This window comes from Chinchilla lanigera, unplaced genomic scaffold, assembly GCF_000276665.1.
Source record: "Chinchilla lanigera isolate Chin_1 unplaced genomic scaffold, ChiLan1.0 scaffold00015, whole genome shotgun sequence".
NCBI classification, from domain to species: Eukaryota; Metazoa; Chordata; class Mammalia; order Rodentia; family Chinchillidae; genus Chinchilla; species Chinchilla lanigera.
The window spans coordinates 30979323-30990512 of NW_004955416.1; the positions used below are offsets into that span (position 1 = coordinate 30979323).

General features: G+C 37.7%; 1 long non-coding RNA gene across 1 annotated transcript in view; it reads right to left on the reverse strand.

Moving 5' to 3' along the window:
- Positions 1-3136: 3136 nt before the first annotated feature.
- LOC102020911 overlaps positions 3137-11190 on the reverse strand; it is a 68786-nt gene continuing 60732 nt past the window's right edge. The window contains exons 3-4 of the long non-coding RNA XR_260441.2: positions 3986-4131; positions 3137-3296 (exon numbers count right to left, since the gene is read on the reverse strand). This is a non-coding gene — a long non-coding RNA (uncharacterized LOC102020911). The remainder of the gene's footprint in view (positions 3297-3985; positions 4132-11190) is intronic.

Sequence of the window (11190 nt, forward strand, 5' to 3'; positions counted from 1 at the left end):
AAATGTCTATGCCACTGGCTTCTGTGTTTAATATGGAATGCTTTTCTCTCTGCTCTGTAGTGTACTTCTACTTGTGAAATTGTTTATGTTAAAAGAGTATGCTATGTTTTCATGGCACCAGACTTCAAAGTCTTGTTTTCACTCTGGCAAGAAGCCATATTTATTGCATAGTTTGCATCATTTGTTGTTAACTCTCTTCCCTATAAACACCAGCAAAAACATTTATACTGTACAACAGTCTTCAGGGGCAAACTGCGCTGACTTCATTCCAGTTGTGTCAAACAGTGTGTTACACCCTCTGGCGGCCACTAGGTAAACCAACAGTTATTTTGCTGTTAATAAGAGGCTTAGCTTAGCTAAGGCTATACAGTACTGTGCATACTCTGGTGATTAGTAGGTAAACCTAAAGCTTCTTCAATTTTCAGTTCTTGTAAAGATTGTTAGCTCCACTGAGCCTTATTACGAGAAGTCTGAAATGTTTAAGATTAGGACTTTCTGCAGACTATTTACAGATGTCTGGAACATTGATATGGCCCACGGGCCTTGTTTTCTTAATCTAATATACTGTGCTAAGTGTTGAATATCCTTTACCCCAAATGCTTGAGCAAAAAAGTATTTAGGGTTTCAGATTTTATTTTGGGGTTCGGAATATTTTCCTATACATAATAGTATACCTGAGAATGGGTCCTCAGTCTTTTTTTATTTTTCAATTTTTTAAATTTTTTGGTACTAGGAATCGAACTCAGGATCTTGCGTTTGCCAGGCAGGCACTTATACCCCTGAGCTATATCCCCAGCCCTCAGTCTTAATAGAAAATCCACTTTTATTCTAAATAAACTTTATTCTAATATTTCAAAGGTAATTTTATACAGTATTTGTGATAATTTTGCACATGAATTCAAGTTGCAGTGTATGAAATTTCACACTGTGGTTTTACAATTTGCAGCACTGAGATAGGCTTTTCAGAGTCGGGATGCTCAGGCCTGCTGACTGTGAGATAACTGTACAGTCCACGGGACTGCCTACCTTGATTCATGGAGCAGCACACTGAGGCCTACGTTTTGCTCTCATTCCACTGCACTAATGTTGTCCAGGTCACCAGAATGTCTTACCTGGTCCACGGCTATTATCTTCTACCTAATTCTTCTTCCTCTGTGAAGCTTTATATCCACTCTACAGAGAGAAACCCAATTTATCTTTTAAAAATGTGCGTATCATAAAAAGGTGATGCGTTTTACACACTTAGGACCCTCCAGTGTTGTTCCCGCACAGTCAGACTGAGCTGTGAATGCTTCACCAGTTCCGCAGTGTCCGATGGTGCTGCCTCTGCAGCTCTCTGCTCAACCTCGCCTCATCTTCTACCACTTTCTCCTTCACGCACTCGAAACCGGCCACACCACTGCCTTTCTGTTTCTTACGTACATTCTCCCCAGCTGTAGCCTTGTGTGTGTTGTTTGCTCTGACTACTAGGGTTGGTTCCCAGTTGTCTATATTGATGGCTTGTTTCAGACCAAGGCAGATTTCAGGTCACACACCATGTCCCCAGAAGTGTCTTTCTCCCTGCTTACTCTGAATAATTAAAACTAGGAACAATGAAAAAAAGCTCATGTTTCATCAGTTAGTTATATTTATTACAATATGTAACCTAACATCATATTATCTGTGAATATCCTTATCAGAATTGTTGGATTTGGGATTTCAGTATTTTATATTCTGGAATATTGTCCTATATAATAACACATCTCCAGAACAGAAACCAACACAAAATTGATCTATGTTTCACATCAACCTTACAAACATGTGCTGAAGGTAATTTTTTTTTTTTTTTTACAAATTTCTCATATACCTGCATTTTGACTCAAACACGGCACATGAGGTCAGGTCTGGAATTTTCCACTTGTATCCTGTTCAAGCAGGAGCTAGGGCATGGCAGTGTGGCCGGAGCAGAGGGGTACAACCTGCCAGCTGAAGAGACTTGTTAATCACGGGTGTAGAGCAGCAACTCCCAAGCCTGGCACAAGAAAAAGCAGGGCCCTGCACCCGGTACCAATCTTCTGACATGAGAACATGACGAACCTAGCATCTGATGTCAGACTTCTAGCAGGAGATCAAATGGGACCACCTGGACCAACTGTCCAGGCAGCTGTTGACTTTGGCCCACTGTCTACTTCTTGCAGGGATCAGTTCTGCTTGGAGGACATTCTTCTCTTTTCCCTTCAAAGCACCCTTTCCTCCATGAGCACTACTTTTGCACTTCCTTTCCTTTTCTCCTCCTTATTTCTTCCCTATAATAAGCAGTAATGTTTCACATTTGCCAGTTGTCCTGACCATTTCATTGAATGGGACAGTAAGAACCTGCTAAACACTACTGGGCCCTACTCTACCTAGTAACAGTGTCAGTGCTCAAAAGGCTTCAAAGTTTGGAGCATCTTGGATTTTCAGATTAGAGATGTTCGACCTGAGTGCTGTGATCAAATAGTTAAATTTCAGCGTGAAAAGTTGGAGTGTAAAACATTGGTAGGTGGTAAATACGTCGATTCATTTCTAGGTCCACCTTGTTTCATAGGGTACACAGGTCTGTTTTTATACCGGCAACATGATGTTCTGGTCACCACAGTTTTGTAGGTTCTTAGAGGTCAGGTGCTGTGATACTTCCAGTTTCGTTAGTTTTGCTCAAGATTTCTATTGGATATTCAGAGATTTTGTAAATACATAGAAATTCTATGGTTTCTCTTCTATTTCCATGAAGAATAACATTAGAATTGTGATATGGATTGCATTGAATCTATAGGTCACTTAAGGCAGAAGGGACATTTTTAACATCACTGCTTCTAAAGCGTGAATACTGGATGTCTTTACATTTACTCAGATCTTTTGCAGTTTCTTTAATCAGCATTTTATCATTTGCACTGAAGAATTCATTCACCTCCTTACTAAAACGTATTCCTAGGTATTTTTGTAGTTATTAAGACAGATCTTTTAAAAACTTCTTTTTCAAATACTTCTATTTACATATAGTAACACCACTAATTTTTATATGGATGATTTTTTTCAGTTTTTTGAGACAGGGTCTCACTATGTAGTTTAGGCTGGCCTTGAACTCACTGTGTATCACAGGCTGGACTCATGACGATCATCCTGCCTCAGCCTCCCAAGTGCTGAGATTATAAGTGTGTGCCACCACACCAGTTTATGTGTTCTTTTCTATCCTGCAAGTTTAGTGAAATTTTGTTTGTTCTAATAGATTTTGGTGAAGTTGTTGGGGGTTCCCATATAAAACAGCATGTAGAGAAAACCTAAAAGGGTAGAAGGAAATAATTTAAATTTACAAAGGAGAAATATCCAGAATTTAGAAGGAACAAAAATAACTGGCAAAACCCAAATAATGAAATTTTAAAATGGGTTAAAAACAGCTATTTATAAAGAAAAGATAAACAGGTGGTTCGTGGATATATGAAAAAATGTTCAGCATCACTAATCCATCAAGGAAGTGCAACTGAAGATGAAAGAGCACTGTTACTTCATTCCAGCTAGAATGATTATTACCAAAAAGATAAAAAAAATACTGAATGTTGACAAGGAGGTGGAGAAAGCGGAACTGTTAGACACTCTTTTGGGAATTCAATTAATATATTCTGTGTGAAAAACATTGTGTATGTTCATCAACATATTAAAAATAGAGCTACCATAAGATCCAGCAATTCTTTTTCTGGGTACACATCCAAATGGAAGGAAACCAGAATGTTGAGAAGACATCTGCACTCCTATACTTACTGTAGCACTATTTACAATAGCCAAAATATGAAATCGATGAAAATGCCCATCAATGAATAAACTTGTTAAGAATATGTAGTATGTCCACCGTAGGTTACTACTCAGCCATATACAATGGTGAAATACTGTCATTTGCACAAATATAGATAAGCACGGATGACATTATGTTAAGTAAAATAAGTTAGGAAAGACAAATAGCAAATGCTCTTACATGTATGTATGTGGACCATATGATGTTGACCTCATAGAAGTTACAAATAGACTTCTGGGAAGGAAGCAGGAGACATAAGCAGCAGCAGGGCAGCCTCTCTGAGATTCAGAATCCAGACATTGAACATTGGACATTGGACATTAGACCTGTGGAAGCAAAGAAGGAGGGAGGTCGATCCCTGGGGTCTAGGAAGAACTTGAAAGGAGAATTGGAGTCCACAGGAAAAGTGAAGAAATAGATCTCAATTCAGAAAAAGAAGGTGGCAAACTGCACTTTCTCCCTGATTCCCAACATGACCAAGGAGGCTTAAGGCGACAGACACAGTGAAGGCAGGTGACCGCAGAGTCCTCAGCAGTGGGTGACTCCAGAGGCCTTCATGGAGAAATGCGTCAGTGGAATGGAGCAGTGGACGCTGTGAGCTACATCAACTGGTGACTGACTCCAGTCCGCGTGTCCCCTGGAGAGAGAGCTTGGTCAAAGGCCATTGTAAGGAGGGGCCAGCTGAACCTGGGACACAAAGCAGCCATCCTTTGCTCCTCTCAGAGCGCCCAGTCACTGAGTGAGGCATGACCAAGAGAGATACCCAGGGTCATAGAGCCAAGGTCAGGCCAGCAAGAGCCATCCAGAGACACCCAGGCTGAATAACTCAGGCCCCCACCCCACAACAGGAGGCCATGATCAGCCTGAACTTCTGGGAAGTTGAAGGTAGCGGAATCAGCAGCACACCCTATGCCTGCTGCAGGCTGATCACCCGGGATTGATCTGGGCTCTGTCTGTCCCCTTTGTTATCAGAGACAGCAGTGACATACCCTAAACTGAACACTACCACAAAACGGTAGACCCCAGCAGATAACTGCAGCTCGAAATCATAGAGAAAATCACAGAGAAAAACTTTTATTTGACATTGTTTTTTTTCCTTTTTGCTTGACTATTTCTTTTTGGTTTTCCATGAGTATAAACATTGTTTTTAGGTTTTTTTGTTTTGTTTTGTTTTGTTATACTTTTTGCCTTTTCCTTCTTTCCTTCCCTCCTTTCTTTGCTAGTTCCCCGAAGTTTGTGTAGTCTTCCTTTGGCCTTCAACCTTGCTTCTACTCTCTCTGTCTTTCTTTTCTCTATTTTTTACTCTTAAGTCTTTTAAGTGCTATCCCCTGAGGGTAAAATCACTCTATTAAAGGGATATTTGCTGTATATAATTTCCTGATTGTTTTAGATTTTTAATATAACTATAAATCTTGTGTCCATGGTTTAAGGTGGAAAATTAAGTTACCACAGTTTGCCATTTTCTAGACTATACTGGATACTGTTGTTATTACTCATCATACTACTTTAGCTAAGGAGACGTAGTTGCTGTGATCAGTTGTGCTTCCGTATACATCAAAACCAAGATTATCTGGGGGTCATAAACAATACCATAGTGCAGCACCAAAGAACTGAGTGCTAGGCAGATAGGCAGCAACTTGTCATCCCTAACAAATTGAAGAGGCAGGATCTTGGGACAGACTCAGAAGCCAAAAGCCAACTAAACCCTTATCTCTGAACACAGTCATTTCCTAAGGAGGTTTTGATGCTAGTAACAAAGCTACCTGCTATAAGCAATTTATAAACATCAATGCAAAAACAAATATTAAAAAATTAAAAAATGGGGCATGAAAAAAGTAAGACGGAGCCCCAGAACTCCAGCTCACCCAAGACAAATCCAGGAGGCATAGAAGTTGAATAAATCAAAGCCACCCAGTTGAGCCTTCTGAAATAGTAGCAGTGGAAGTAACAAAGCCGATAAATGAGGCACTAGAAAAACATCAGAAATAATTTCACAAATAACTAAAGCTATGATGACCATAATGAAGGACATGGTTAGTGAATCTAAAGCAAATACTTATTAAAAAGTAAAGGAGCATAGGAAAGTGATGGCACCCGTGAAGACCCAACATAGGAAACACATTAATTCCATGAAACATTCAAATTCTATTGAAAGTATATCAAAGAGAATCAATCAATGTGAGGACAGAATACCAGATCAAGATGACAGGCTTATATGTATTAATCAATAAATGAAAAACTTCTTAAAATAACAAGGGACCATGCAAACATACTCTTAACAGCTGCTAGATTATGCAAAGAAGAATAACATAATGTTGATCAGAATCAGTGAAAACATCAGAGGATAGCACAAAGGACATTTTAAAAAACCTGCTCATTGAAGTCATGGCACAAAACTTCCCAAATATGGAAAAAGAATTTGAAATAGAGATAAGTGAGGCATATGGAACTTCAATTAGCAATGACCACAATAAAACCACACCAAGGGATATAATAGCATTCCAGAAATTCAACACAAGAACAGAACATTAAAAGCTGTTAGAGAAAAGAAACAAATCATTTATAAAGAAAAACTCATTAGAGTCACAGCAGACTTCTCAACACAAACCCTTAAGTCATGAAGTGTTTGGAGGGAAGTATCTCAAGCTCTAAAAGAAAAACACCTCTTACCTAGATTGATGTACCCTCCAAAACTGCCTTTCAAAATAGGGAAAAAGATACTTCCATGATAAAGAACACCTAATTCATGACACCAACCCTGCACTCCAAAGTGTTCTAACGACAACAATGCTGTGAGTTCCAGTAGAATGAACCCAGCAGGTAAGGCAAATAGTTAAAAAGAGGGGAAAGTAAGGGAAACAATAACATAAAAATAGTATGACAGGATAAGTCAGTATATATGTTATAACTATCAATGCAAATGGTCCCAAGTCACCAATCAAAAGAAACAGATTGGCATAATTTATTAAGAAACGATTCAGCAATATACTGCGTACAAGAATCATGTTTAACTCAAAAAGAAATGAATAGACTGAAAGTCTAAGGATACAAGAAATATTTCATGCAACAGGAACCTGGGAAAAATCAGGGATAGGTATACTATTTGCATTGAAAGTCGATTTCAAGTCAAGACTAATCAGAAGAGACAAAGAAGATCACTACATACTTGTTAAAGAAATGTTTCAAGAGAAAGAGACAAAAAAGCATAAATACATATGTACCAAATACCGGCACACCAAACTATATAAAACAAACATCAATTGACACGAAAAATCAAATAAACACTAACACAATTATAATGGGGGTCCTTAATATGCCACTGTCACAGATAGACAGATCAGCTAGACAAAAAAATAAAGAAATATCAGAACTGAACCAAACCTGTGAACAAATGGACTTACTAGATAGCTACAGAATGTTCCACACCACAACAACAGAATACAAATTCTTCTCAGCTGCACAAGGCACTTTCAAAATAGACCACATTGTAGCCCATAGAACACGCTTAAGTTAGGTGCAAAGGAACTGAAATTACTCCAGGCATATTATCAGATCATAGTGCAATTAAATCAGAAGTCAATGTCAAAAGAAACCACAAAAATTACATAAACACAGGGAAATTAGAGAGCACCCTCCTGAATAAGCAGTGTATCACAGCAGAAATTAAAGAAGAAAGTGAATGATAATGCCAGTACAATATCCTGGAATTTATGTGATGAAATGAAAGCAATTCTACAAAGGAAATTTCTAACAGTGAATTGCTATATCAGAAAAACACAGCAAGGTCAAATAGATAACCTAATGTTGAACCTCAAGCTTCTAAAGAAGAGCAAGTTAAATCCACAGCACTACAAGGGAGGAAAGTATAAAGATCAGAGCAGAAATAAATGCAATTGAGACTAAGAAAACAATACAAAGAATCAATGAATTGAATAGTAGATTCTCTAAAAGATGAAAGAAAGAGCCAACCTTATGAAACAGGAAAGATTCAAATTCATGCAATGAGGAACGAAAAGGGTAGAATCACAATAGATCCTGCAGAAATCTGAAGATTGTCCATAAGACCTGTACTCTTAATAAAATGAAAAATGCAGAAGAAATGAACAGATTCCTTCATACATGTGAATTATCAAAGCTAAAGAAAGAAGATATAAAGAATCCCAAACAACCCAATATCAGTAAATAAAATAGAAGAATTTCTTTAAAAAAAAAAAAAAACTACCAATAAATCAAATCCCAGGTCCTGACAGATTCACTGTTGAATTTCTATAAAATATTTAGAGAATATCTAATTTCATTACTCCTCAAACTCTTTAATGAAAATGAAAGAGAAGCAATACTCCCAAACTCATTCCTGGAAGCAAGCATTACTCTGATACCAAAACCAGAGAAGAATACAACCAAGAATGAGAACTATAGGCCAATCTCCCTAACGAACATAGATGCAAAATATCCTCATAAGATTGTGGCAAGTAGAATGCAGTAAATCATCAAGAAGATTATATGCCATGACCAAACAGGATTCATTCCAGGGATGCAGGGAGGCTTCAACATACACAAATCAGTAAATGCAATACACCACATTAACATAAGCACGGAAAAAACCACATGATCACCTCAATAGACACACAAAAAAACACTTGACAAAGTCCAGCACCCATTCATGATAAAACCCTACAGAAAATTGAAATAGATGGTGTTTTTCTCAATCTGATAAAAGCCATCTATGACAATCAACAGCCAGCATCATACTAAATTGTCAAAAACTGAAAGCTTTCATTCTAAAATCAGGAACAAGACAAGGACGTCCACTATCACTACATTTATTCAAAGTAGATCTGGAAACATTAGCCAGAACAGTTACAAATAAAGAAAAAGAAAGAAAAGGAATAAAAACAGGAAAGGAAGAATTATCATTATATGCAGATTACATGATATTTTACATAGAAGACCCCCCAAAACTCCACTAAAAGACCCCTAGACAATAATCAAATATAGTAGCATAGCAAAAAACAGTCAATACTCAAATATCTATAATATTCCTATAAATAAATAACAAACTCACTGAGAGAAATTAGGGAAACAACACCTTTCATAATAGCATCAAGAAAAATGAAATACTTAGGAATCAATCTAACAAAGGAATTAAAAGACCTTTACATGGAAAACTACAGTACACTGAAAAAGGACATTGAAGAAAATGTTAGGAAATATAAAGACATTTCTTGTTTTTGGATAGACAGAACCAATGTAGTTACAATGGCCATACTTCCAAAACTGTTAAATAGATTTAATGCAATCCTGATCAAAATACCAACAGTATGACTTACAGAACTGGAGCAAATAATCCTAAAATTCATTTAGAACCAGAAAAGACCTAGAACAGCCAAAGCAGTTCTGGATAACAAAGGCAAAGCAAGGTTCATCACAATCCCCAATTTGAAACTGTCCTACAAAAGTTCTGTGATAAGAACAGCATGGTAATGGAAAAAAAAAGACACAAAAATCAATGAAACAGAACAGAAGATGCAGAACAAGCTCTAAACACACTCAGCCACCTTATCTTTGACAAAGGCGCCAAATACCTTTCCTGGAAGAAAGATGGCCTCTTTAATCAGTAGTGCTGGAGAAACTGGCTATCTACATGCAGAAGCCTCAACCTAGATACATATCTCTCACCAGGCACGAAACTAAAATCAAAATGGATCAATGGTCTAAATAGTAAAACAGAAACAAGTCATCTGCTGGGAGATAAAATAAGTAAAACTCTTGAAGCCACGGTGTAGGCAACGACTTTATAAACAAAACCCCACTGCACAGCAAATATTGCAAAGAATCAACAACTGGGATCACATCTTACTAGAAAGCTTCTCCACTGCAAAAGAAGTCATCAACAGAGTGAAGAGAGTGAGAAATCATTTTTCCAACTGTTTTTCAGACAAAAGACTGATATTTAGAATACATGAAAACTCAATAAGATCAGACCTCCCAAATTTAAAGACTCAGTCCCACAAAGGGTATCGGAAGTAAATAGACACTTCCCAGATGAAGAGGCACAAAAAGAAATAACTATATGAAAATGTGCTGAACATCACTGCTCATCTGACAAATGCAAATTAAAACAGCACTGAGATTCCATCGCACTCCAGGACCAGTGGCTCCCATGAAGACATCAACCAGTGACAAATGCTGGCAAGGCTGTGGGGAAAAAGAAACCCCTCTCCACAGTTTGAGTGTAGACTGGTGAAACAAACATGTAAATCAGTATGGAGATTTCTTTAGAAACTGGAAATAGAAACTAGAGGTTCTACTTACCCAGCTATTTCTCTTCTTGGTATATTTCTGAAAGAGTTCAAAGGATACCACCACAGCGATATGTGCCCACCCATGTTTATAGCAGCACAGTTGTTTGTTTTTTGTTTTTTGTTTCTTTTTTTTGGTTTTTCTCCGGTACCGGGAACCTAACTCACGACCTTGCGCTTGCCAGGCAGGCGCTTTTATAGCAGCACAGTTTTTAATAGCTAAATCTTAGGAACAGCCCAGATGCCCATCATCGGATGAGTGAATAAAGAAAAGGTGGTATTTATATGCAAGGAAGTACTACTCTGAAATAAAGAAGGATAAACTCGAGACATTTTTAAGTAAATAGATGTATCTTGAGAACATATTTTTAAGAGAAATAAGTAGGACTCCTGTGTTTAAATATTGCAGTGTTTCTCTTGTGTGAGAAACCGGGAGTGCAGATAAGGACCAAGACGGACGCTGGATATTGGGACGTGAGAGGGAAATGTCCAAAGGGGACAGGGACGAGGGAGCAGCGGGAAGGGAAGGCGGGAAAGGAAAAACAAGAGAATAGAAGGGAAAAAATGGAAACCAAACATTTATAAATAAGGAGGGGAAGAAGGGTTGAAGGAAGGGGAGGGAAATGGGGAAAGAAAGAAGAATCCAGATGTATTATGCACAGGTACAAATTCCCTACGATGGATGAATTATATATATATACATATATATATATATATATATGTGTGTGTGTGTGTGTGTGTAAAACACTGGCCCACCCAACTATTTAAAACAAACACTAATGGATATGACAAATCAGATGGGCATCAATAAAGTTGTAATGAAAGACCTCAATATCCCAGTGTCATGAACAGACCTATCAAATAGACCAAAAAATCAGTACAAAATATCAGAGCTGAACCAAATCTTTGAACAAATGGACTTGGTAGCTATCTACAAAGTGTTCCACCCAACAACAGAATATTCTTCTCAGCACATGAGACTTTCTCCAAAATAGACCACATACTATCTCATAGAATATGTTTAATAAATGCAAAGAAATTTAAATTACCTCATGCATATTATCAGATCATAGTGCAATGAGA